Consider the following 26,172-nt stretch of genomic DNA (forward strand, 5'->3'; position numbering starts at 1 on the left):
CAGTCATAGGTATGGCCACAAATTACGAACTTGGTTGAGTTGTTTTTAAATAAAACAGACAGAAATTTGATTCCAAATAGGTCAGTTATAGATATGGCCAGAAATTACGAACTTGGCCGAGTTGTTTTTCAGCAAAACACACTGGAATTTGATTCTAAATAGATCAGTCATAGATGTGGCAGAGATTTACGAACGAACTCGCTGATAGCTTTTCACCAAAGTAAGCTGGAGTTCGATTTCAATAGGCGAGTCATAAATAGGGCCAGAGTTTACGAACTTGGGTCAGGAATTTTCACAAAAGTAGACTGCAGTTCGATTCCCAATAGGTGAGTCACAGACATGACCAGAGCTGACGAAATTGGCTAAGGAAACAGAGTAGACTGAAGTTCGGTTCCAAATAACTGAGTCATAGACAGGGCCAGAGTTTAAGAACTTGGCTGAGGAATGTTCAACAAACTAGGCCCTAGACTGAAGTTCGACTCGAACTAGGCGAATCATACAAGCCTAAAGGACCAGAGTTTACGAACTTAGCTGAAGGATTTTCAAAACCAACTGGTAAAGTCATAGGCAGTGCCAGAGTTTACGAAAGAGGTTGAGGGACGTTCAAATAATCTATGTGTGTCATACGTATGGCCACAGTTTACGAAGGAACTTCCTCATGATTTTTCACCAAAGCAGATTGGAATTCGACCCAAATAGGCGAGTTATGTAGCCACTAAGGTCTTTTCACCAAAGCGTCCTGGAATTCGATTTAAGTAGCTTATATATGTTGCAGATATGACTAGAGTCTACGAATGATTTTTTTTCGGAGGACTTCACAACGAAGTAGACTGGAGTTCGATTCCAAATAAGTAGGTTACATAATATGGTGAGAGTTAGGAACAAACTTGATTGATGTGAAAATAAATGGAATATTAGGAGCGTAGGAGTAGAAAGATCCATGTAAAAAGAGAAATGAACAGTAATGTATTATGAGACGTAGGGGCAGAAGAACGTATGTGAAAAGAAAAATAAGTAGGCACTGTAGTAGGCATAGAAACAGAAGAAGGTACATGAAAAGTAAAATAAAGAAGAACAGAACTGAAAGATCAGGGGTTGTTATGTGAGGTTGGTATTACACTATCAAAGTTCTTTGACAAAGATCTCTTATAAATATATATTATAAAATATATGACTGTGTAATGAGTTTCCTTTTATAAAGGTTTCTTTGATAAAAAAATCTTTTATAAAATATAAGTGCAGCTTGTTATCTTTTATAAAAATATTTGCCTAGCTTGAAACTAACGTAAATATTGTAGGGCTGTTACTAAGATCAAAATGCTGATAATGAGAATATGAAGCAAATGAAATGATACAAAACACACACTTAAAAAAAAAAAGTCTAGAAGTGTACGTCAAAATAGCAGAGTCTATAACTGTTGTATAAGAGTGATGAACAAGTCTGGGCAAACTGAAAATTATCTTCAGCCGTTCTCAAATAATGTATATAAATTTTCATGTCCTCGCATTGTAGGCCTACTTTTTTTTAAGTGAGTTTTGATGGCTACTTTTTTTTGTCACATCTTGCATCCATGGTTTAACCCACAGACGTTTCCTTTTCTGTTTCTTTCTCAGCAATATGCATATTGTAATATTCTGAACTAATTGTAGTTAAACTTGTATAGGCCTAGTACTGTTCATTAATTTTTTTTTCATATCTGTGATAAAAAAAAGATGTTATTCAACTATAAAAGGAAGCTGGTTGTTCTTGTACCTTAATTTTAGGTTAACTTTGACAAAATATTTTATATTATAAAATAATATACTCAAAATCCCACCTTTTATCACACACCTTTGATAAAATAATTTATAATATTCTTTGTCGAAGAATTTTGATACTGTAATACCAGCCTGAGAATATTGAAACAGGAGTAAGTCTGAAGGCTCGTTCACAACAAACCGGGAACGAGAACCAGAACGAGAATTGGAAACTGAGGACGTGAAACTGAAGATTTTTTATTCATAATAAACCAAGAACGGAAACGGCTATGCATATCGATATACAGGCTGTTTGCGAGGTGGTGTTACAAACTTTCAGGGATGATGGCGAAGGGCACATGTATCAATTTGAGATAAGGAACCCTGATCCGGAAATGACTGAGTCGAAAGTTATAAGCAAAAATAGTTGTGTGGAAATGGAATTGTAATTTGGCAACACGTGCCCTCCTTCCCTTAACTTTTGGAACAGTCGTGGAAAAATTATATAGGCCGGATGTCTCCTACGTGGGTACTTTACCCGATACAATCTTTGAGCTTGTCTACTGTTCCCATTGACTCATCCGTATTCGAAAATCAGGTCTGCTTATTCAGCTCTCGTGTACTACTCCGTTTCACTAGGAGTGATCGACTGGACACTGCAACTTGTACACATACACTGCTGTCTACAGACGTGCATATCAGGACCGACCATGTCCGTTACACATTACGCTATCTGCATTGCTTTAGTGTAGTTTCCTGTCCCCATCCCTCAGACAGCGCAGTGAATGGAATACTGTAAGTAGACAACGTAAACAACGTCAGATGTAAGATGTACAGATAAATACACATAAATAAGGTGTACAGAGGAATAAAATTATTTCATTTCCACACAACTATTTTTGCTTGTAACTTTCGACTCTGTCATTTCCGGACCAGGGTTCCTTATCTCAAATTGATACATATGCCCTTCACCATCATCCCTGAAAGTTTGTAACACCACCTCGGAACCATTCTGTATATGTCAATAATGATATGTAAAGTCGATATTACGCAATCTGATGTTATATGTGTATAATTGACCAATGACTTTCTCTCATGAGAAAAAATCAGCCAACATGAACACAGGTTAACCAACTTCAGAATTTATGACATAATATTTAAGAATCCAATTCACTTGGTAATCTGGTCACATATACACGTAGCATATATTGAAAGTGATTCTAATGAATTTTCGAGTTAGTCAGAAACGTTACATGAAGAAGAAATTATGTCATGGCCTCCGTGCTACAAAATACACGACAATCAAATAGCTTTATCATGGCAATAGAATGAATCTAGTAGGCTATGATCGGAAACGAGAACGGCAAAGTTGTAACTTGTGCAAGCTCACATTCTCCTTTTCCGGCAAGCTTCTCCTTAATTGTGAATGCTCACACTTAAATATATAGTCTACATTTTTACAATTTTTCCGTTCTCGTTCTCGTTTCCGGTTTATTGTGAACCAGCCTTTACGAGTAGAAGGGTATGATGAAAAGAAGAGTGGGTGCATAGCACAAACGATTAGGGAAAACACGGGAATTTTACTGGAAGCAAGTAAAGAGATAGGTTTGGAAGTAAATCCCGAAAAGACAAAGTATATGATTATGTCTCGTGACGAGAATATTGTAGGAAATGGAAATATAATTGGAAATTTATCATTTGAAGAGGTGAAGAAGTTCAAATATCTTGGAGCAACAGTAACAAATATAAATTATACTCGGGAGGAAATTAAACACAGAATAAATATGGGAAATGCCTGTTATTATTCGGTTGACAAGCTTTTATCATCCAGTCTGCTGTCAAAAAATCTGAAAGTTAGAATTTATAAAACAGTTATATTACCGGTTGTTCTTTATGGTTATGAAACTTGGACTCTCACTTTGAGAGAGGAACTTTGAGAGAGGGTGTTTGAGAATGAGGTGCTTAGGAAAATATTTGGGGCTAAGAGGGATGAAGTTACAGGAGAATGGAGAAAGTTGCACAACACAGAACTGCACGCATTGTATTCTTCACCTGACATAATTAGGAACATTAAATCCAGACGTTTGAGATGGGCAGGGCATGTAGCACGTATGGGCTAATCCAGAAATGCATATAGTGTGTTAGTTTTGAGGCCGTAGAGAAAAAGACCTTTAGGGAGGCCGAGACGTAGATGGGAAGATAATATTAAAATGGATTTGAGAGAGGTGGGATAAGATGTTAGAGACTGGATTAATCTTGCTCAGGATAGGGACCAATGGCGGGCTTATGTGAGGGCGGCAATGAACCTCCGGGTTCCTTAAAAGCCAGCAAGTAAGTAAGTAAGTATACATGTTAACAATTTTTCCATTCTCGTTCTCGTTTCCGGTTTATTGTTAACCAGCCTTTACGAGCAGAAGGATATGATGAAAAGAAGAGTGGGAGCAATAGCAAATCATCAAGAGATAGTTGAAACAGAAGATTTAGTAATATAGACTAATTAAGTTGGGAACGTAATTCGAGAGACTGACTACGCTAGCCGAGGTCTGGGCATAACTATCAAATAAATGAGGAGCACGAAGTACTACGACGGATGGTATCACCCCGGCCGGGACCGCATCGATCGCAGAGATGTCTGGTGGCGCGCTTCCTAACAGACGGCCACGTCGACAGAGCAAGCTAGCAAGCGGCTGGCTGGCTGGCTGGCTGGCTGGTACGAAATGTTGATAATTCAGAGAGAGGTCTTTGACATGGCCAAGGCTGCGAACCTTAGGATGTGTTGTGTCTGGTTTTCAAGTGCAGGTGAGTCCCCTCGCCACCACGCTCCTCGCCATTATTTCGTATCTCTGCACCAACTACATGCGTTTCCATGGCAACCGAATGCGAAGGAACGCAACGCCTATGAGGACATTTCGTTGCTTGCTTGGCAGGATCTATATTTCTGTCACACAGAGAGGATGCTGCTGGGTTTCTAGGCCTGTGGCTTACTGCAGCTTGTGTGGACTTGGAAAGTCCGTTCTCATTTCAAAACATTTGCCTGGTAATTCCAGGAACAGGAGACAGAAAATGTTACTCGATTATTTTGCTTTAAGCCAGAGGCAGGGCTGCATATTATGCGGCCCGCAGGCCACATGCGGCTCTCGAAGACATATCGATGGCACAGAACCAGGCTGTTCCAAGTCCATTTTACTATTTTTTTTTTCCAGGAGAGCTCTTTTAACCCTTTGATGCACGCATTTGGGAAGGAAATAAAAAATTGTGTTTGCAATGAAATTAAACCTTTATTTGTCTAAGAGAAGTGCCTCAAATTTTAAAAATCTTAAAAACTTCCATTTTTTACACAGAAAATGGGTGGTTTCATGGTAAAACCACTATGCAATACTGCAGAACACAATGTCTTCAGACTTATTATGTTCCACTATAGCCTATTTATTTTTATTTTTTTTTTTTGTTATCTAAATCGTGTTTATTTATCACTTAATGCCAATATGTATCCCACTGGGTTGTTTTTTATTATTAATCTATTTGTTGTGTACATTTTATTCAATTGTCGGTTTCTGGTTTAATTATGTAAATCCTACTTAATTGTAATCTAATACTAATATGTACAGTATATTAATGTCTTTATTTTTATTTTTACTGTGTACATTTTTATTTTTTTTATTGAATTATCGGCTTCTGTTTTTATGTGATTCGCATTTGATTCTAACAAATTAATATGTATTTCACTATGTTTATTTTTATTTTATGAGGAAAATTTTATGTAACTACCTCTTTTGATCTCATTATGTATCAGTATGTAATTACTTAATTCTGATCAAGTTTTATGTTCAACTGTGTAAGCAAGTTTTAATCCTGAATGAGTGTAAGAGAAGGCCTTAAGGCCTTAACTCTGCCAGGTTAAATAAAGCCATTATTATTATTATTATTATTATTATTATTATTACGGATGCCAAATGATAGACTACCCAGGAGATTATTAAATTACAGACCCCTTGGATACCGAGATCGTGGACGCCCGAAGAAGCGATGGAGAGACCAGCTTTTCACCTGAGACGGAACAGGCCAAATGGCCTGAACCCTGATAGCTATTGATGATGATGATGATGATGATGATTATGATTATGATTATTATTATTATTATTATTATTATTATTATTATTATTATTGTGAATCATACAAAAGGAAACAGTTTCTGGTTCATTAAGGCATAGTGCCACTTCACATGTGTTGCGTGGTAATTAGAAAGGAAAAGAATGGACCTTCTATCCTTCCACTTGAACCAGGACACTCCGGCATATGACGTACGACTATCACTCTCACCACGTTTCATGTCGCGGTCTCTTCTTTCGTCGTGTGGTAAACCAATATGCCCATGTCTAACTGTACTACATTCATACATATTTTGCTCCCTTAGAGATCACCAGATTCAAACTTGTGAAAAAGTTGTCAGAAACACTTTGTGATTGTCACCAACTATTTCTTCCTTGTAGCTATGATGAATAAGCTGACACAAAAATGGAACATTTTGTTGGATATGGTAAGAATAACTACCCAGTTTGCGTAGTGGTTAGGTTTTGAAACCACCACATTATTTCTATATTGACGGCAAATATGTCGAAGGAATTACAATTTTATTACTGAAATGTGTTCTAAAAGACCGAAAGACAAATAACACTAAATAGAAACTTACGTAACTGTGATTTTTAGCATACAACTGAAATAAAAACACGTAGCGAGTCTTCCACATCCCAACTATACACAACAACATCGGCCATCTTAGTGGAGCAAAACAAAAATAGGGAAAATAAAATTCTTCTACAGTCACTAGGGATCAGTGAACGCAGCGCAGTAGTTTCGAAATAAAAATCACACTGTAAGTAGGCAGGAAACTCAAATTTAAAAGCTGGTTATGTACTGTAACCACTGCGCTTCAAAGGGTTAAGCTCCTGACATTCAAAACTTCATGAAACAATTTGGAATAGCTTTATAGCAACCTTATGGAGAAGAATATTTACGATTTTGTTCGATTCATATATGCAGACAAGAACTGCAACAAAATAAAACACAGATTTCTTTTGATAAAAAGTTGGACTTAGAACAGTCTGGTTCTCAGCTATCGATATATTGCAGTTATTGAACTATGATTACTATTACTACTTTTTAATTTCTATAATAATGTGCAACTGGAGAAAACTTTGATTACCCTGCATCGTTACTTCCCATGAAAGTGTTCAACAACGACGCGTATTTGTTTTCTTAAAAAAAAGTAGAGTCATGTCCCGTGAGCTTAATGAGTTAATAGTTTATTACCACAGTCCGTAAAAGATGGATAAGTTATTATTATTATTATTATTATTATTATTATTATTATTATCATCATCATCATCATCATCATTGTACATTGCGTTCAGTATCTTTCCTACTGAACATGTTCTTGGGATTCGTAACACGCTAGGTATTCCCTACGCTTATGATAATCACGGTTCAAGGTCACCGCTGAATACACACAGCCTCTACGCAAGAGGGAAAACCCTCGAACGAATTTGGGTTGCCACACGTTGCAACTTGATCCACAATAATAAACTAGCAGCAGTAGTAGTAGTAGTAGTAGTAGTAGTAGTAGTAGTAGTAGTAGTAGTAGTAGTAGTAGTAGAGTATTGAGGAGAGTAAAACATGTTTAAAGAGGCTTAAATTAACTCCTGCTAATTCTTTTTTAAATAATCGTGAAAATTTTGTGGACTCTCGAAAAGTTAGACACGCTTTAAGAGACAAAGAATTTGAAAATTGGTGTACATTGCAACAAAAGGGTAAAGGAGTGATTCTTAACAAAGAGTTCCCCCCAGCAAACAGCTGGATAAGAAATCACAGAGGTCTAACCCTCTCGGAATGGATAGACGCCCTTAAAATGGTAGGCTATGTTGCTCCGGTCCGAGCTGTACCGGGTAGAAGTAGGGATGGTACCCGCTGTAGGCTGTGTCTCAGCGAGATTGAAACTCTTCCCCATATCCTTGGCTTCTGCCCCTATAGTGAGGCCCTTCGCAACATCCGTCACCATGCTGTCCGTTCTATGCTGGCCGAGGCGCTGAAGGAATTAGGGTTTACAACCTATCAAGAGGTTCAGGGACTAGCCACACAAGGAAGTGTTCGGCGAATTGATACCATTGCCATTAAGAACAACTCGGCATACATTCTCGATCCCACCATCAGATTTGAGACACATGCAGATCAACCGCATGTGGTGGACAGTGAAAAGAAACGGATCTATGAACCAACAATCCCGTTCTATAAAGATAAATATAGTCTGTCCCACATTGATGTGATAGGTCTGATGGTGGTAGCACGAGGTACCATACCCTCCTTCTTTGCCAACGAATGTAAAAACCTGCGCCTAACACACGGCATTGTGAAGGAAATAGCCATTAGTGCCCTCAAAGGATCGGTTCAAATATTGAGAAATCATTTGTATGGGAGTGATAATGGAAATTTAAAGTTATCTTAACCGATGGCTGTTGATTGGTTTAGATATCAATGCCAATCAATCCGTACTATTATTTTTCTCGCGGTATATGGCATTCAAATCATTCTAACCTATCTGATGGTATTCCCCCCCCCCCCCGTTTCTTAACTGTAAATGAGCATAAACGCTACTTAGGTGTAAATTTTTTTGATATTTTGCATATTCGATTCCCTAACCGTTTCAAATGTATATCATTTTACCTTTTAGATGTGTTTCCAAATTATATGTAATACGCTTTGTCAAATCTGGCAACCTTTTCATAAGGGAAGCTAAATTTATATTATATTTCATTTAAGAACGTTTTCAAGCGCAGTATTTTTTCACTGCGAGAAATGCTTCGGGCCCTATCAGAGAGAGTTCGTTTACGTGCAGTGAACCTACAATACGGGAACAACATTTTACTTCCCTCCCAGTGGAAGCCCTTGATAATCTATGACTGCAACGGATCATGAAAAAGTATACATCAGACCTAGGCGTAAATAACTCGATTGAGTCACTACAGACTACTCCTTAACTCCCCAATTCACCTTTTCCGACAGAAACAGTTGTGTATCGGACCGAAACGAGTAGACCTGAAGGCAAGCATTGCTGAGTAACGGATTATCTAAGTCATGCACCATAGCTTTCGGTTCTCGCTAGTCGCCTAAAATCCACCACTGATGCACAATGCTTTACTGTGTGTTCGTTTCTAAATTGGTGAAGCAAAAAGGACATGGGCGGGGTATCTCCTTTCCTTTTCCTTCCCCTTTATGCACAGGACTGGTATACATCATCAACAACAACAATAAATATGTAACAATATAAAAGAACCAATATAAACAAATAAATAGGTTTCATAATGCTCATTATTAGGGATAGGCTCTCTAGTTATCGCAAAACATGGATACGGTTTTTCAGTCGATTAAAACAAACATTTTATATTTCAAGCTGTTCCAGGTCAAAATAACCTATGGTAAGTTTAAACCCCTGATCACATTATATTGTGTTTAATTTAATTTATTCTTTTTAACTAAAACCCTAACATATAAACTAATCAGTACAATGTCACGTGAAGTAGTACTACGTTGCAACTTAAACATTCCCCCCCCCCCCCAATTACTTGATCACCTGCTTAAATTCAGGGATTTTCTAGCTGCTAAGTTCACTTCACTACTGGCAACACTTCCTGGAATACACGAATGTTACAGGTATCACGATAGTTAGTAATTTTGTAACTATTAGGTTGGCACAATTTGAGATAGCCTATTAATCAGACGAGGCAAGCTACTTTAACCCTAATCTGCCTGGTTTTCTGACATATGGCGAATTTTTGTAATTTCTTCAACATTTGTTCAAAGCCAAATAACTTCAAAATATTATTTTCCTAACAAGGACTGGAATGTCAGTGAGTAAACTAAACAGTGAGAAATTGTAAAAATAATCATTGTTGCCAACACAGCGACTGGAAAGTAGGCCTACTATATGTACCTGTGGTACCATACGGTACCGCTAGGCAGATTCGGGTTAAACTAAATTTACCAATTTTATTCAGATCTCATATTTTGTGTATATTTTAGACTATTTTTTTAGTTGGTTATTTAACGAATCTGTATCAACTACGAGGTTATTTAACGTCGGTGAGATTGGTGATAGCGAGATGGTATCTGGCGAGATGAGGCCGAGGATTCGCCACAGATTATATGATATTCACCTTACGATTGGGAAAAACCTCGGAAAAAACCAACCAGGTAATTAGCCCACGCGGGGATCGAACTCGCGCCTGAGCGCAACTTCAGACCGGCAGACAAGCGCCTTAACTGACTGAGTCACGCCGGTGGCTTTTTAGACTATATCTTGATTATAATATAACATAAAATATTGCGGAAATATAATTAACCTACTAGCTTATTCCTTTACATAAAGAGTGGTGTGTGAAGTTATGTTTTCATCAGATCACTCTTTTAAGTCATGAAAATTTATTTAGTAACATTAGTGTTTTAAGTTCAAGACTGATAGCACTGAAGTGCCAACCATCTTTGATCTTTGGTACCACACCATAGTCTATATTGTGTGGAGTATACTTCAAGATCAATAGGATTATTTGTAAATTCTGGACATAATAATAAGTTAATAATAATAACAATAGCGTATAGACTACATTTATCCTTTGAAAATGTGGAAAATTAAAATACCATGGAGAAACAGTAACAAATATAAATGACACTCAAGAGGAAATTAAACGTAGAATAAATATAGGAAATGCCCATTATTATTCGGTTGAGAAGCTTTTGTCATCCAGTCAGCTCTCAAAAAAGCTGAATTTATAAAACAGTTATATTACCGGTTGTTGTGAAACTTGGATTCTCACTTTGTGAGAGATTGTATCTGAGAATAAGGTGCTTAGGAAAATATTTGGGGCTAAGAGAGATGAAATTACAAGAGAATGGAGAAACTTACACAACGCAGGACTGCACGCATTGTATTCTTCATCTAACATAATATTAGGAACATTAAATCCAGACGTTTGAGATGGAAAGGCTATGTAGCACGTATGGGTGAATCCAAAAATGCATATAAAATGTTAATTGGAAGATCTGAGGGGAAAGAACCTTTGAGGAGGCCGAGACGTAGATGGGAGGATAATATTAAAATGGATTTGAGGGAGGTGGGATATGATGGAAGGGACCGATGCCGGGCTCATGTGACAGCAGCAATGAACCTCCGGGTTCCTTAAAAGTCATTGAAGTAAGTAATAGCGTGTATAATATAAACACAATATTTTAGTGGTTTTCCTCTGTATTTCCATATTTTCCAGTGTCTGTTACACGTTCAAATCCTGATTTATTATGTTTACTGATAAAATTGTCGCTAAAATAGGTTTGTTGTGGGTTATCTTGGAATGTTGGCTGGTCTTTAACCTCCTTCCATCACTCGAGGAGACTTTTGAGGAGGATCGTTTTGTACGGTTAGTCTTGTTTGGGTTGGACCAGTAATTGCGCCATTGTGCAGAACAATTAGGTGGCGAAAAGTGACCGCTTGACCGACCCTTGTCAAGTATTGACAGCTGGCACATGGCGGTCTGTGTTGTGACAGCTACACAATGAGAAGGACCGCACGAGCGACCTTATGCAACACGCCATACAGCCGCGGTAAATAAGAAATAGACCTAAGTTACTTTCACATCAGATCATACGCATCACGCGTGTGGGTGTCGAAACACATAAAGGCAGACACACAGACACATAGATGACGCCTTGGTAACTCAGTTGGCAGAGATGGCTTTGCAACGACCTAGATCCGAGATCAAATCTCGACGATGACCGAGTTATATTTGAAAAGCACAGGGGAAAAACTTGGTAAGTCCAAAATTAGGCAATCATTTTCTGTTTTAGATTCATTTAATAGCTCAGTAATGTAGAGTTTAACTGTAGAGCAACAATCTAATTTTAATAATCCTAGGCGCTACAGCCTAGAAGGGCCTAGACCGACCAGCCGGCTGCTGACCTCACGCCCACATGCCGAAGCAGAGGTTAACAATCATCCAACCAGAATGGAGGTATCGTGTGGTTAGCACGATAATCCCCCCAGCCGTTATAGCTGGCATCCGCAAACGGATTTCGCTACCTATCGTAGCTCCCCAAGGGCATCACGATGCTGGGTGGGTACCGGTCCCATGCACTGGAACAATCTAATTAGTCCAAAGAAATTTGAAGAATTGCTATTCAGAAAATACAATAATATAAATTAAATTAAAGTCCTATGGAGGGTCAACAGGGTCAAAAGAACTATAGAGCTCTCATCGAGCTAATACAAAAAAAAAAGAAAGAAAAACAGAGACAGCAATAATGATAGTGATAACTGATAATAATAATAATAATAATAATAATAATAATAATAATAATAATAATAATAATAATAATGATAAAAATAGATGAGGAATTGGAACACACTTTTGATCAGTTACCTAGATATCACATGAAAGTTTTATTGGGGGATTTCAATGCTAAAGTAGGACGGGAGGATATTTTTAAACCAACAATTGGAAAAGAGAGCCTATACGTAAGTAGTAATGACAATGGAGTTAGGTTAGTCAACTTTGCCACATCAAAAAATTTAATTGTCAAGAGTACAACATTCCCCCATAAGGATATACATAAATATACGTGGACTTCTCCAGACGGAATGACACATAACCAGATAGATCACATCTTGATAGATAAAAGAAGGCACACTAGTATAGTAGACATTCGAACTTTCAGGGGGGCAGACTGTAATTCTGACCATTATTTGGTAATTGGAGAATTAAGAGAAAGATTATCAGTAGCCAAGCGAGTAGAGCAACAAGCTAATATTAGTAGATTCAATATTCTGAAATTAAAGGACGAGGAAACTAAGCAACGTTATCAGGTTAAAATTTCAAATAGGTTTGCTGCGTTAGCAACTGCTGACGAAGCTGAGGAAGAGTTAGATGTTAACAGCGTATGGGACAATATCCGAGATAATATCAAAATTGCAGCTGAGCAGAGCATAGGTTATCATGAAACTATAAGAAAAAGAAACCATGGTTTGATGAAGATTGTTCCAGTGTAGTAGATAGAAGGAAACAGGCAAAACTGAAATTCTTACAGGATCCAACCGTGGAGAATGGAGATAATTATTTCAATGAAAGACGGGAAGCAAGTCGTACACTTAGAAATAAAAAGAGAGATTACTTGAAGGAAAAACTGAATACTAACAACAACAACAATAATAATAATAATAATAATAATAATAATAATAATAATAATAATAATAATAATAATAATTACATATTAATTGTCAATTTTCAACAGCATAGCTACAATATTTACTATACTGTAGGCCTATGTCATGGGTTAAGCCGAAGTTGCGCAACCTGACAGGTGTTCAACAAGCCTAATAATAAGAATGGACAGATGCTATTTTCATTGTAATAAATATTAATCAGTAAATAATCCAAGCAAGTTTTACAAAATATCATGACACTTTAATTTAACAAAAATAATCAGTCATTTTTCTTTGTTTCTTAGAGGATTTTTTTTTTCTGATTTTAGACAGCAAATTTCTTTTAAGAGGGAGGAAGAGAGAGTTGAGAAGTTCATTCAGAAAGAGGAAAAATGGAAAGAAAGTGGGAACACTACGCGGCGTCGTATGTGATGTGCACACATCGCCCAATAACGCGAGTCGAGTTACAGACAAATGGGTACACACGACCACCCCTCACAGTCAACTGTTCTGGTTTAAATTACGAGAAGGGTGTGCACTGTCAGCGCTTTCCAGGGATAGAAACCATTTTTCTTCCACTTCATCTTCCCTGAGCCGCACATCACCGAAAAGAAGGGCGCGTGTGCACGGAGTTACGGTCCGTTCCCTCGACCATATGTCGTCCATCGTTCATCTTCGTGTCGAATGAGAGAAGAAGTTCGTCCTTACTTCACCAATCTCGCATTCATTTGTTTCCATTATCTTTGAAAGGTGAAGCTATAGCCGACAGTGATGTAGGGAGTAGCGTGGGTTCGGTTACCGCTTATGTTATGTATGTGTGTGGTGTGAACGAGATGTCCTGCGATGAGAGAAGACGTAGTAGAAAATAGAAAGAAAATATACATCTTGATTACACAACTTTGACCATTATATCACTTCGGAATATGTATTATAATATATCTTTCTCGTGTTAAATTATAACGTACCTGGTTAAGATGTTTCGGTCTGTTATGGGCCTTCTTCAAACTCAGAACTCAAGAGTTCTGAAGAAGGCCCATAACAGGCCGAAACATGTTAACAGGTACGATAGAATTTAACACGAGAAAGACATATAGCCTAATACATATTCCGAAGAAAGAAAATCGTAAAAAAGAGAAAAAGGTAAGATGGAAGATAAGGATGCAGAGAAGAACAATGAAAGCTAAAAGAACATGAAAAGAAAATTAAAAGAACTATAAATGGAAATGGAAGAAAATATAAAAATTGATGCCAAAAGGAAAGAAAATTAAAGAATAAATTAAAATATAACTAAACTGAAAAAAGGGAAAATGAGAAAGTAAATTAAAGAAAAAATTAAGAGAAAGTTAGAAACTGGAAAAACTGAAAGGACGTTAGTACTGGAAATAAAATGAAAAAAAAAAAAAAAAAAAAAAAAATAGGAAATTGAACAACAAAGAAATAAAAAGGTAAAACTTGAAGGAAAACGAAAGGAAATAAAAAATGGAAAGAAAACGAAAGCAGAAATTGAAGATAATTATAAATGGAAATAAACGAAAGAAAGTCAGTAATGGAAATAAAATATTAAATTAAAGACAACAAGAGGAAACGATAAAACTTCAAGGAAAATAGAAGGAAATTATATAAAAAGAAAATGAAAGTAGGGTAGGCCATATACACAGTATAGTATATACAGTCACGAAGCTCAATACGTAGTAAATATGCATCCATTGATAGTTTCTAACCACTAGGATCGCTAATATCGCCTCATTACAGACAACGTGAAATACTACCGGGACAGTCTATTGTTCCTAGCACCCTCACAACTCAAGCTCCGTGACTGTATATACTAGACTGTGCTATATCTATAAATGAAAGAAAAAGATAAAATGAAAGACAAATAAAAGGAATAGATGAAACTTGAAGTAAAATGGAAGGAAATTATAAATTGAAAGAACATTCAAGTAGGCCTATGCTTATAAATGAAAGAAACCTAGAAATGGAAAGAAAATAAGAAATTGGAAGACAATGAAAAGAAAAAATCAAACTTTCAGCCTCATCTGACTACACTGAATAGTGAATCGTCTTACGTATATTCTGTGGTCGCAATATGACGATTATAAGTTGCCTAATTACGAAGCCTGTCTTCAGACAGAGAACTATAGGCCTATAAGCCTATTGCGGATGCAGACATGATCTGAACGCTCTCTTCATCAGATATGAAGTGTATCTTAATCCTTCCGCAGGAAACTCAAATATCCTGACCTATTTCAGAGGATGGGTTCATACGATAACAGCTTATCTTCCGATACCACTGCCAAGACCAAGATTTGAGGTGGTGACGTCACGTGTCAATCATGTTATCTCAACGAACCTGATATTCACACTTTCTTAATGCAGGCCTTCTATGCAAGCACTGTGATGAGCTAGACCTCGGATTTTTAGGCTCGAATAGGATAGACTGCAATAATTTTATGTAAAAAGCCCAAAATGTATCCAACACGAGTAACTCTCGAGCGATAATATTGCCTAAAACGAGGTGCATTAAAGAACGTATGTTTCAGCCTATGCTAAACGAGCCTAAAAATCCGAAGTACACAAAAGATCTAATTCTATATTCACAGGATTACAAGTTTACAGATACTCCCATAAAAGTGGCAGTGGAACCGTTGGTTCCGGTATACATAATGAATCGTAAGTAATGTCCTAGATCATTGTATGTAACCAGATAGGTCGGCCTTATAGGCTTTGACGTTAACAACTTTTGTCAAGTTTACTACGCTGCCATCTAGTTGTTACATAAGGAGTCACGTCATAATTCCCATTTGAATTGCATTAGCGACTGTACTGCCATCTCGTGTTCGTTTACGGCGGACGGGTGGCGATCCTTGCGGTTGTTCTCTTCAAAGTGCTGCCGATTTTACACATAGCGATGAGTTATCTGTGTAATGTCATTAATTTCAGGGGGTTATTCTTTGAGATATTTAAAAAAAAGTTAAATACAATTTTTGCGGGTTTTTGCTTCCTTTTTAAAATAAAGACTGCTTTATGTGAAACATTTCATAGCGTGTTTTGAGAAACTCTTTGATTTAATTCCCAAAATGCTCAGTCAATTTAAGAGAGCAGTGTAGGCTATTATGATAATAAATAACTGAAAGAATTTTAGGTTTGTCCTTTAAATTTGCAGAAATTTGACCTGAACATGTAACTTTTCGTCCTGCAAAGGAATTTTACAATGTTAAATTTCTTTGGATAAAATTTCTGCTCATTTAAAGGACAAGCCTAAAATTCTTTCAATAATATATTATCATAATACACTGCTTTCTTAAACTGACTGAGCATTTTGGGAATTAAATCAATAACTTTTCCAAAACACGCTATGAAATGTTTATATAGACTAATAGTAATTATTTATGTAACCAGAATATTGTATTTAGTGCTTGAGCGTATGCGATAGCACTAATTTTCACTTGTGTCTATAATGAAGATTAGGCTATAGGCCTACATGTGTTACATACAACGGTTTATGCTATTCTAGCATTAAAATATTTAAAAAAGAAACTATTATAAATTTACAAAATGTAATGTTATGATGTAGTGGAGACATGAGAACTGAATATAACGTAATATATTGCATGGTTGCTAAGCAACCGTTTCTAATACAATGTTATTTTGTTGCTGTTTTGACTTTTTTTTCTTATAGCTACGTTGTATAAATTGTGTTGTGAAGGCGGTGATGACGTCATGGAATACTAGTCGCTAGGTAAACTTTTTTGGCATCAGTGATAGAATGAGACTAATTGTGCACGATTTATAGCGTCATAACAGGAGTGTTTTTACGCTAGGATTGCATAAAACAATTTTTGTCTCGAAAAGGAAGCACAAAACGAGCAAAACTGTAGCATTTAAAATTCTTTGTTTGAAATATATCAAAGAATAACCTTCTGAAATTAACGACATTACTTGTTGCAATCGTCCACAGCCTTAGCACAAGAAAATAATAAACGAATAATATATAAAAAAACAATAATTTATAATTATAATATTGTATTGTATTAGAGTACTTTATTTCTTATAATCTTTATATACTTTCTTCCAATCGTGTAATAGTCAAAAATCCCATTCGAGTTTTGATTTTCTCTACACAAATCAAAATCCCTAGAAAAATTCTTCCAACAATCATCTGAAGTATACAGAAGACAGACCTATTAAAATAATGCCTGTTAACATTTGCAAGTATAGGAATAGCTCTAATAAAACAGTAGGCCTAACCATAAAACAAAGTAGTTTGCTACAATCAAGTATAAAATCTATAAGTATAAACGTGAAACACTGACACTATTATTATAAGAAATTTCATATAAAAAAGTTTGTAAATATACTCACCATCTCGGTAGTCGAAGTTTACGTATCAAACTCATCGATATCTCCATTTACCTGTAAAAAAGAAAGAGAAAGTGTATTGAACCATTCCTTTTATAAGCGCTATAAAATGGAACTACAATTTAACCATAAAAACTTTGGCAGTAATGTTGGTAGTACTAGTCGCTTTTCCAGTTTATGTTACTACAATATTTAATACGTTGATGACTCTCGAAGAAGAGGATGAAGATTCGATCCCGGGAAGAATCTGCAACGTGGTGGAATTGTGACCTTGGGCAACACTTTTACAGAGTAGCCTACTTCGGTTTCGTTTTTTCACCATTACTCCACTACCCTTTATTATCACCTTATCATTTGTGAATAATCTGCATTTAAAGAGTACCATTAAAGTAATTTGATATGTTACAGCTTACAACAAATTTAGAAAATAAAGCCTAACTTGGAACATAATTTTAAAATTATCCACATGCTCACAATTTCCATAGGCCTAATAATGTAATACGGTGCAAATCTTCATTATCTAATTACTATTTTGAATATCAAATAAAAATACAAGCTTTCATAAGGACTTTGTCTAGAGATGCCCTTCATTGTCGTTATTATACGTGAAATTAATTTCTTTCAGTATTTCGTTGTCATTTCGTGTTACATATTAGGCCCTACTAAGCCAATCCCAATTTATTAATAAAAAGGCCCTACACAAAATTTACGTTTATCTACGGTTTCATACTAGATCCTACTATTACGATTACTAGAGTATAGGCTACATTAAACCCACAATTGGTATTTTTGAGCCAATATTAAATCGGTAGGCCACCGGCGTGGCTCAGTCGGTTAAGCCGCTTGCCTGCCGGTCTGAAGTTCCGTTCGGGCGCGGGTTCGACCCCCGCTTGGGCTGATTACCTGGTTGGTTTTTTTCCGAGGTTTTCCCCAACCGTAATGTGAATGCAAGGTAATCTATGGCAAATCCTCGGCCTCACCTCGCCAAATAGGCCTATCATCTCGCTATCACCAATCTCATCGACGCTAAATAGTAGTTGATACAGCGTCGTTAAATAACCAACTAAAATAAAAAAAAATTAATTAAATCGATATTAAACTAAACCTCAGTCAGCTAGAGAATGTTCTGAACTACTGCGCGGTGTACTACAATGTTGCCGGTTCGGCATGCACTGGACAATACACACAACATTCGCCAGGATCAGGTAAATACAGTCTCTTTTTACTTTATAAGTTAGATCAAATGTGACTGCCGAGGAAATAGTGTATACATTTCCTCTGAATCGAGCGTGGAAATGTTTTACGTTGCGTAGTACGGATACAAAACACAGGCTGAAGGGACGTCAGAGTTAGAGCATTAATATACAGCTGACTTCCATTCAGTGCATTTCAGTTTAGTTCGTGGACAGATTAAAACAGAGAATCATTTATCGATATTTATATAAGAAGAACTCGTACAAAAGTGTAGTCCTATATTTGATCTAAAATATTCTGGCAGTCAACAAAATGTGAGAGAAACCGGCTCATTTTAAATAAATATTGAAAATAATTTTTATGAGAAGGGTATTCATTTGGGATTAATCTGGCATTAGACTTTTGTTGTATTCTACCCAAGGAATATGTTAAAATCTGCACAGTTACATTACTTGCACTCTGTATAGTAGTATGACATCTCTCTAATAACTTTTTACTGTATATTCTCTTGTTCGTTCTCTATTTGCTGTCGTTGACTTGTTTTGTTTATATTCATGCTCTACATTTGCTTTAGTTTTTCTGTCAGTATAATAATAATAAGCTTAATAATAATAATAATAATAATAATAATAATAATAATAATAATAATAATAATCTTTTGGTTTTATATTTATGTCAATATAAATTAAATATGCCTCATCTTTCTTTATAAGTCCTTTTCTCTGTTACTACCACCGGGTGAACATCCATTTGAACTTCATAAACATTCATTCATTATACTAACTTCAATTATATGTCAAGGTAAAGAATAACTGTGCACGCCTTTGACGCCCCCTATACGCTACACATTCTCAAGCAAGTAAAGCGATAGGTTTGGAAGTAAATCCCGAAAAGACAAAGTATATGATTATGTCTCGTGACCAGAATATTGTACGAAATGGAAATATAAAAATTGGAGATTTATCCTTTGAAGAGGTGGAAAAATTCAAATATCTTGGAGCAACAGTAACAAATATGACACTCGGGAAGGAATTAAACGCAGAATAAATGTGGGGAATGCCTGTTATTATTCGGTTGAGAAGCTTTTATCACCTAGTCTGCTGTCAAAAAATCTGAAAGTTAGAATTTATAAAACAGTAGGCCTAAGTTATATTACCGGTTGTTCTGTATGTTTGTGAAACTTGGACTCTCACTTTGAGAGAGAAACAGACATTAAGAGTGTTTGAGAATAAGGTTCTTAGGAAAATATTTGGGACTAAGAGGGATGAAGTTACAGGAGAATGGAGAAAGTTACACAACGCAGAACTGCACGCATTGTGTTCTTCACCTAACATAATTAGGAACATTAAATCCAGACGTTTGAGATGAGCAGGGCATGTAGCACGTATGGGCGAATCCAGAAATGCATATAGAGTGTTAGTTGGAGGCCGGAGGAAAAAAGAGCTTTGGGGAGGCCGAGACGTAGATGGGAGGATAATATAAAAATGGATCTGAGGGAAGTGAGATATGATGATAGAAACTGGATTAATCTTGCTCAGGATAGGGACCGATGGCGAGCGTATGTGAGGGCGGTAATGAACCTGGGGGTTCCTTAAAAACCGTAAGTATATAAAAACACTCTAGCACCCCCAGAAAGAGTAAGTTACATACTCGTGCTCAGGGGGTATTCCAAATAATGTTAAGACATTTTATTACAAAACAGAGTAAAAAAAAATAGAAGAAGAAAAAACACAGATATCAATATAACTGAACTTCAGATTTTCTCCCTAAACAGCAATTTTTAATCGATTTTTCAAAATAAGGAGCATTAGCAAATTGTATGTTTGGAAATTTAGCTATTATCTTGTTATAAAGCCTTGGACAGAAGTTACTACTGTAATTATATTTAGGTTGTCTGATCTTTTGGTTTTATATTTACGTGAATATAAATTAAATATGCTTCGTCTTTCTTTATAAATCCTTATTTTTCTCTGTTACTACCACCGGGCGAAAATCATTTGAACTTCATAAACATTCATTCAATATACCAACCTCAATTATTATGTGTCAAGGTAAAGAATAACTGTGTACGCCTTTGACGCTCCCTATACGCTACACATTCCCAAGACGAAACGAATGGGTCAATTACAGTGCGATTTGGAAAAGACTCTGGTCCACAAGAAGGAACAAGGGGGAGGGTTGCTAACAACAATGACTGTAGCATCCATCCCCAACACACATATCATCCCCCTTGTCACTGCAAAACCACAAGAAAGTTCGTCCCCCGCGGTGTCTGCTTCTAAGAGGGTTAGTAGGGTCATTCTGCCAGTAAATCTTGCACCCTGCAGTCTTCACCCTTATCACGAGGCGAGCAGGGGACATCTACCCGGTCGCACTGCGGTAACAGCCAAGCCTGGCTCTGGATGCGTCTGTTCTCCACCGGTTATTAATACGGAGCATGCCACAAAGCGTCGTTATCACGGAGCTATTATCACGGAGCTGTTGAGGTCCTGTACACAGCCGGGCTGAACTTTGATATCAAAGAGAACAAGGCAGGAGGTACTTCCACAAAATCAGATTTCTGACGTACAAGAGATGCTGCATCTCTTTAAAGCTGGAGCATCGTTAGCCGAAAACCTTTCCATGCCTAAGGTCTAAGTTCGAAGCCTGGCGAGTCGAGGTGGTGATGGTGGTGGTGGTAGCATTAATAGCAGTAGGGATGTTCAGTCTTACATGCTTGCCGCCTTTGCTTATTTCTCTTAAGAGAGTGAGCCCCAGTGCAATACTTTAGTGCGGCTGGGAGAACTACAGGAATGAAGAAAACCTAAGTCTCCCGAGAATCGAACACGCGACTTTTCAGCTTGTAGCGCGATGCTAACTCACGCCATAATAATAGTAGTAGTAGTAGTAGTAGTAGTAATAGTAGTAGTAGCAGCTGTGATAGTGTTGCTAGTAGTAGGGTCTAATTGCAGCAGTTGTGATGGTGTTGATAGTAGTAATAGTTTTAATGTTGTAGTAGTAGCAGCAGTTGTGATGATGGTAGCAGTAGCAGCAGTTGTGATGGTGATGGTGGTGGTGGTAGTAGTAGTAGTAGTAGTAGTAGTAGTAGTAGTAGTAGTAGCAGCAGCAGCAGGAGTTATAGGAAGTCTGGTAGCAGTGGTGGTAGTGGTAGTAATAGTAGTAATGGTAGTAGTAGTAGTAGTAGTAGTAGTAGTAGCAGCAGCAGCAACAGCAGGAGTTATAGGAAGTCTGGTAGCAGTGGTGGTAGTAATAGTAGTAATGGTGGTGGTAGTAGTAGTAGTAGTAGTAGTAGTAGTAGTAGCAGCAGGAGTTATAGGAAGTCTGGTAGCAGTGGTGGTAGTAATAGTAGTAATGATAGTAGTAGTAGTAGTAGTAGTAGTAGCAGCAGCAGCAGGAGTTATAGGAAGTCTGGTAGCAGTGGTGGTAGTAATAGTGGTAATGATAGTAGCAGTAGTAGTAGTAGCAGCAGCAGCAGGAGTTATAGGAAGTCTGGTAGCAGTGGTGGTAGTAATAGTAGTAGTAGTAGTAGTAGTAGTAGTAGTAGCAGCAGCAGGAGTTATAGGAAGTCTGGTAGCAGTGGTGGTAGTAATAGTAGTAATGATAGTAGTAGTAGTAGCAGCAGCAGCAGGAGTTATAGGAAGTCTGGTAGCAGTGGTGGTAGTAATAGTAGTAATAGTAGTAGTAGTAGTAGCAGCAGCAGCAGCAGGAATTATAGGAAGTCTGGTAGCAGTGGTGGTAGTAATAGTAGTAATGATAGTAGTAGTAGTAGTAGGCCTAGTAGTAGTAATAGTAGTAGGTCTGGTAGCAGGGTGGTAGTAATGATAGAAGTAGCAATAATAGTTGCAGTGGTGATGGCAGTAGTAATGATAGTAGACTAGTGGTAGTAATGTGGTGGTGGTAGTGTTAGTTGTGACAGTAGTAGTAATATTAGGAGTTGTAGTAATAGCAGTAGCAGCAGTTGTGATAATGGTAATGGTAGTGGTGGTGGTAATAGTGGTGGTGGTGGTGGTAGTAGTAGTAGTAGTAGTAGTAGTAGTAGTAGTAGTAGTAGAAGAATACAGGTCGATCCATGCTGAATTTATAACTGTGTTGGACAAGCTTGTGGTCCAAGCAGCATAGGGGTTTTCTTAGCTTCTGTGACATTCCAACAATTAAATTAATCATCATCATCATCATCATCATCATCCAGTCATCACGAGTGCATGTATACCCAACGTCTGTGGTGTTCACCGCTGTGGAGTAACGGTTAGCACATCTGATCGTGAAACTAGCGGGCCCGGGTTTAAATCCTGGTTGGCACAAGTTATCTGGTTGAGATTTTCCTTCAATCCATTAACAGCAAATGCTGGGTAACTTTCGGCGCTGGACCTTGGACTCATCTCGCTAGCAGTATCACATTCGTCTGATTCAGATCTTACATAACTATAGCAGTTGATAAAGTGTCGTAAAATAACCAACTAAAAAAAAGTCTGTTTTGCATTCTGGATAGTTTTTAACGAACTAAGTACTGTACGGTTCTCGGCACTAGCGATATCTATGAGTCATACTCATAGTTTCGGCGAATAACAGCAACTTAAAGGCACAAAAAAAAAAAAAAAAAGTAATCTCTATCTGCTGTACTGATCGAACTATGTGCGTAGTTTGAGGGAAAGTTTCAACACGATCTTATTAACAGTTCATTTTCAGAATTTAACTAATTTATTTTCAGTCTTCTTTACCAGAACAGTGTACGGGCGCATCTGGATATGGAATTTAATCTTTTTTTAAATGAAAAAAGCATGCAATATGTCTATTATATGAGACCAATGAGTTCTTTATTCAAAGGTATTCATTATTACAATTTTTCTACCTAAACCGCTCGCCCTATTCCGGATTTGTAGCCGCGGCTGTACAGAGCTAAAGCATGTAAATCTAACGCTTGAAAGTGATCGAGTTAATAAGACTGGGATCACTTGAAGCAAGCGGCAATAAACAAAACTCACAAAAGACTCGAGACACGATCTTGTACGCCGGTAGCAACCGCGTAGAGTCCCCGTTCAAACAATACGATTCAATCAGCGAGAACGCACGATTCGTCCATAATAAAATGAGGCGGTGACCTCTCCAAGGTTACAGCCAGCGCCTGACCTGCCACAGTTGAGGAGACGTCCGGCATTTTGTTACCGGAGGGGTGCCCAAATCGTCTGCCACTTTGCTAGGTCTACAAGCTATTTCCATATCAAACAAATAACGAGGTTCTTGCGTCACGTAATAAACTAATAAGTGAGGAGATCTTAAGACGTCCGTAAAATTAATACAGATCTTAATACATTCTTCTGAGAAATGAGTGCAACTTTTACCCTTTAAGATCCCCTCTTGACGGTACTTCATATCTCCAGTCAATTTAGCTTGATTAATTTCCGTACCCCTGCGTTTAACTGAAATAATAAAAATTTATTTTATGACAATTATAATAAAATCACAGTCTACTATATACAGTCACGAAGCTTGAGCTTTGAGGGTGCTAGAAACAATAGACTGTGACGGTACTATTTTGCATTGCCTGTAATGAGGCGATATTAGCGATCCTAGTGGTGAGCAACTATCTAATGTTTGCATATTTACTACGTATTAAGCTTCGTGACTGTAAGTTATATATACTAGACTGTGATAAAATACCCAAATATACCGGTTGAACCGTGAGTAATGTCATTAATTCCAGAAGTTACTTTTTGAGATATTTCAAACAAAAAAGTTTAATACAATTTTGATTGTGCTTGTTATTCTTCGGTTGAAAAGCTTTTGTCATCCAGTCTGCTCTCATAAAAGCTGAAAGTTGGAATTCATAAAACACTAATATTACCGGTTGTTCTGTATAATTGTGAAACTTGGACTCTCACTTTGAGAGAGGAACAGAGGTTAAAGGTATTGGGGAATAAGGTGCTTAGGAAAATATTTGGGGCTAAGAGGGATGAAGTTACAGGAGAATGGAGAAAATTACACAAAACAGAAATGTACGCATTGTATTCTTCATCTGACATAATTAGGAACATTAAATCCAGACGTTTGAGATAGGCAGGTCATTCGCACATATGAGTGAATCCAGAAATGCAGCCACAGAAATAATTTAATTTAGAAATCTTCTCACTATTCGTGAGCTGCCACAAGGGACAAAGAGCACTAAACCATATAAATGTTTACAAGTTCAATTGAACCATTGATTTTGTCTTAACAATGAAACTCCTATAAGTACATAGCTGCAAATACATTTTGAGATTAGTGGAAATATACCTAGTTTTGGAGAGGTAAGTGTTACAAAAAGTAAAGAATGCTAATGAATATAGTTTCATTTCGAATATATGTGATGCTTCAGGAGAGCAATTGATCCTTTCAATGCAGCTAAGGTTACAACCGGAATAATAGATGTATGTATTCCAAGCCTCTTAAACACATCTTTCATGAAGAGAGTAGCGGTACCTCGTGCTCCAACCAGAAGTCCGATTAATTCAAATTCTTTTACTTCAAGAGTGTTAGTTGGGAGGCCGGAGGAAGAAAGACCTTTGGGGAGGCCGAGAAGGAGATGGGAGGATAATAGTCCTATAAAAATGGTGGGATATGATGCTAGAGACTGGATTGATCTTGCTCAGGATAGAGACCGAGGGCGGGCTTATGTGAGGGCAGCAATGAACCTCTGCGTTCCTTAAAAGCCGTAAATAAGTAAGTAAGTAAGTGTATTATGATAAATGATAGAAATAATTTTAGTTTTGTCCTTTAAATGTTAGAAATTTATTCCGAACAAAGAAATTTTACAATGTTACATTTGTGACCATTCAACATCTATTGCACTGAAGGCTGGTGCACGTTAATTTCGAATGTTCACATTTAAATACATTTATTTTAACAATATTCCCGTTCTCGTTATCGTCTCCGTTCCCGGTTTATTGTGAACCAGCCTTTTCTCTCAAGCTAGGTGCATTTCCAAACCCGCACCGGCTGACAGCACTAAGGTTCGCACAGAAGGGGCTGGGCTAGGGACGAGGGAGGGGGTTCAGCAATGTTACCACTTTACCCTCTTTTTGGATAAGAAACTGTAGCAGTTTAGTCTTGAAATGCAAAGAGAGAGGATACAAACAGCAAAAAATGTCGTCCCATGCCTTGTCAATGATGTAAACTGTCACACATTCCAAAACCAAATTTTCTGGAATTTTTAAGCAAAATGTCTCCCCATTTCTATAGAATGTAGGCAAAATTCACTATCTCAGCCGCTTTTCACACGACAAATATCATCATTACTGGATGTTTAACGCTATGGGTGCATAGAGACTAAATCACTCAGTATATTTAAACACAAAACTTGACAAGAATATCACAGTTATATTTTTCTTTCGTAGCATTAGAGGGTTTAAAATTCTAGTAAAAATGTTCACTATCTCATTCTGTTTTGGATAAAGGGAAGGAGAATAAACTGGGAAGTTTGATTCTGAAAGGAAATTCCGTTTCAAAGTTGCTAATGAGAGGAGATTCTCAGTTAGTCTCGGAAGTCGATAAAACAAAATTCAGGCTATAGAATCAAATCGTCTTTCAGCTTATGTATTTCACATCGAATAAAAAAATTATACATACAGCCTAATATATGTCTCCAACCGAAGCATTACAGAGCGAGA

The 26,172-nt window shown here is 37.2% G+C and overlaps 1 protein-coding gene across 23 annotated transcripts in view; it reads right to left on the reverse strand.

The window, feature by feature from the left end:
• LOC138701967 (uncharacterized) overlaps positions 1 to 26,172 on the reverse strand; it is a 1,800,590-nt gene that overhangs the window by 249,855 nt on the left and 1,524,563 nt on the right. For all 23 annotated transcript variants that reach the window (XR_011332758.1, XR_011332755.1, XR_011332753.1 and 20 more), the window contains one exon: positions 17,339 to 17,389. The gene's annotated coding sequence lies outside the window, so the exon portion shown is untranslated. The remainder of the gene's footprint in view (positions 1 to 17,338; positions 17,390 to 26,172) is intronic.

The sequence above is a fragment of the Periplaneta americana genome, chromosome 6 (assembly GCF_040183065.1).
Source record: "Periplaneta americana isolate PAMFEO1 chromosome 6, P.americana_PAMFEO1_priV1, whole genome shotgun sequence".
Classification (NCBI taxonomy): domain Eukaryota; kingdom Metazoa; phylum Arthropoda; class Insecta; order Blattodea; family Blattidae; genus Periplaneta; species Periplaneta americana.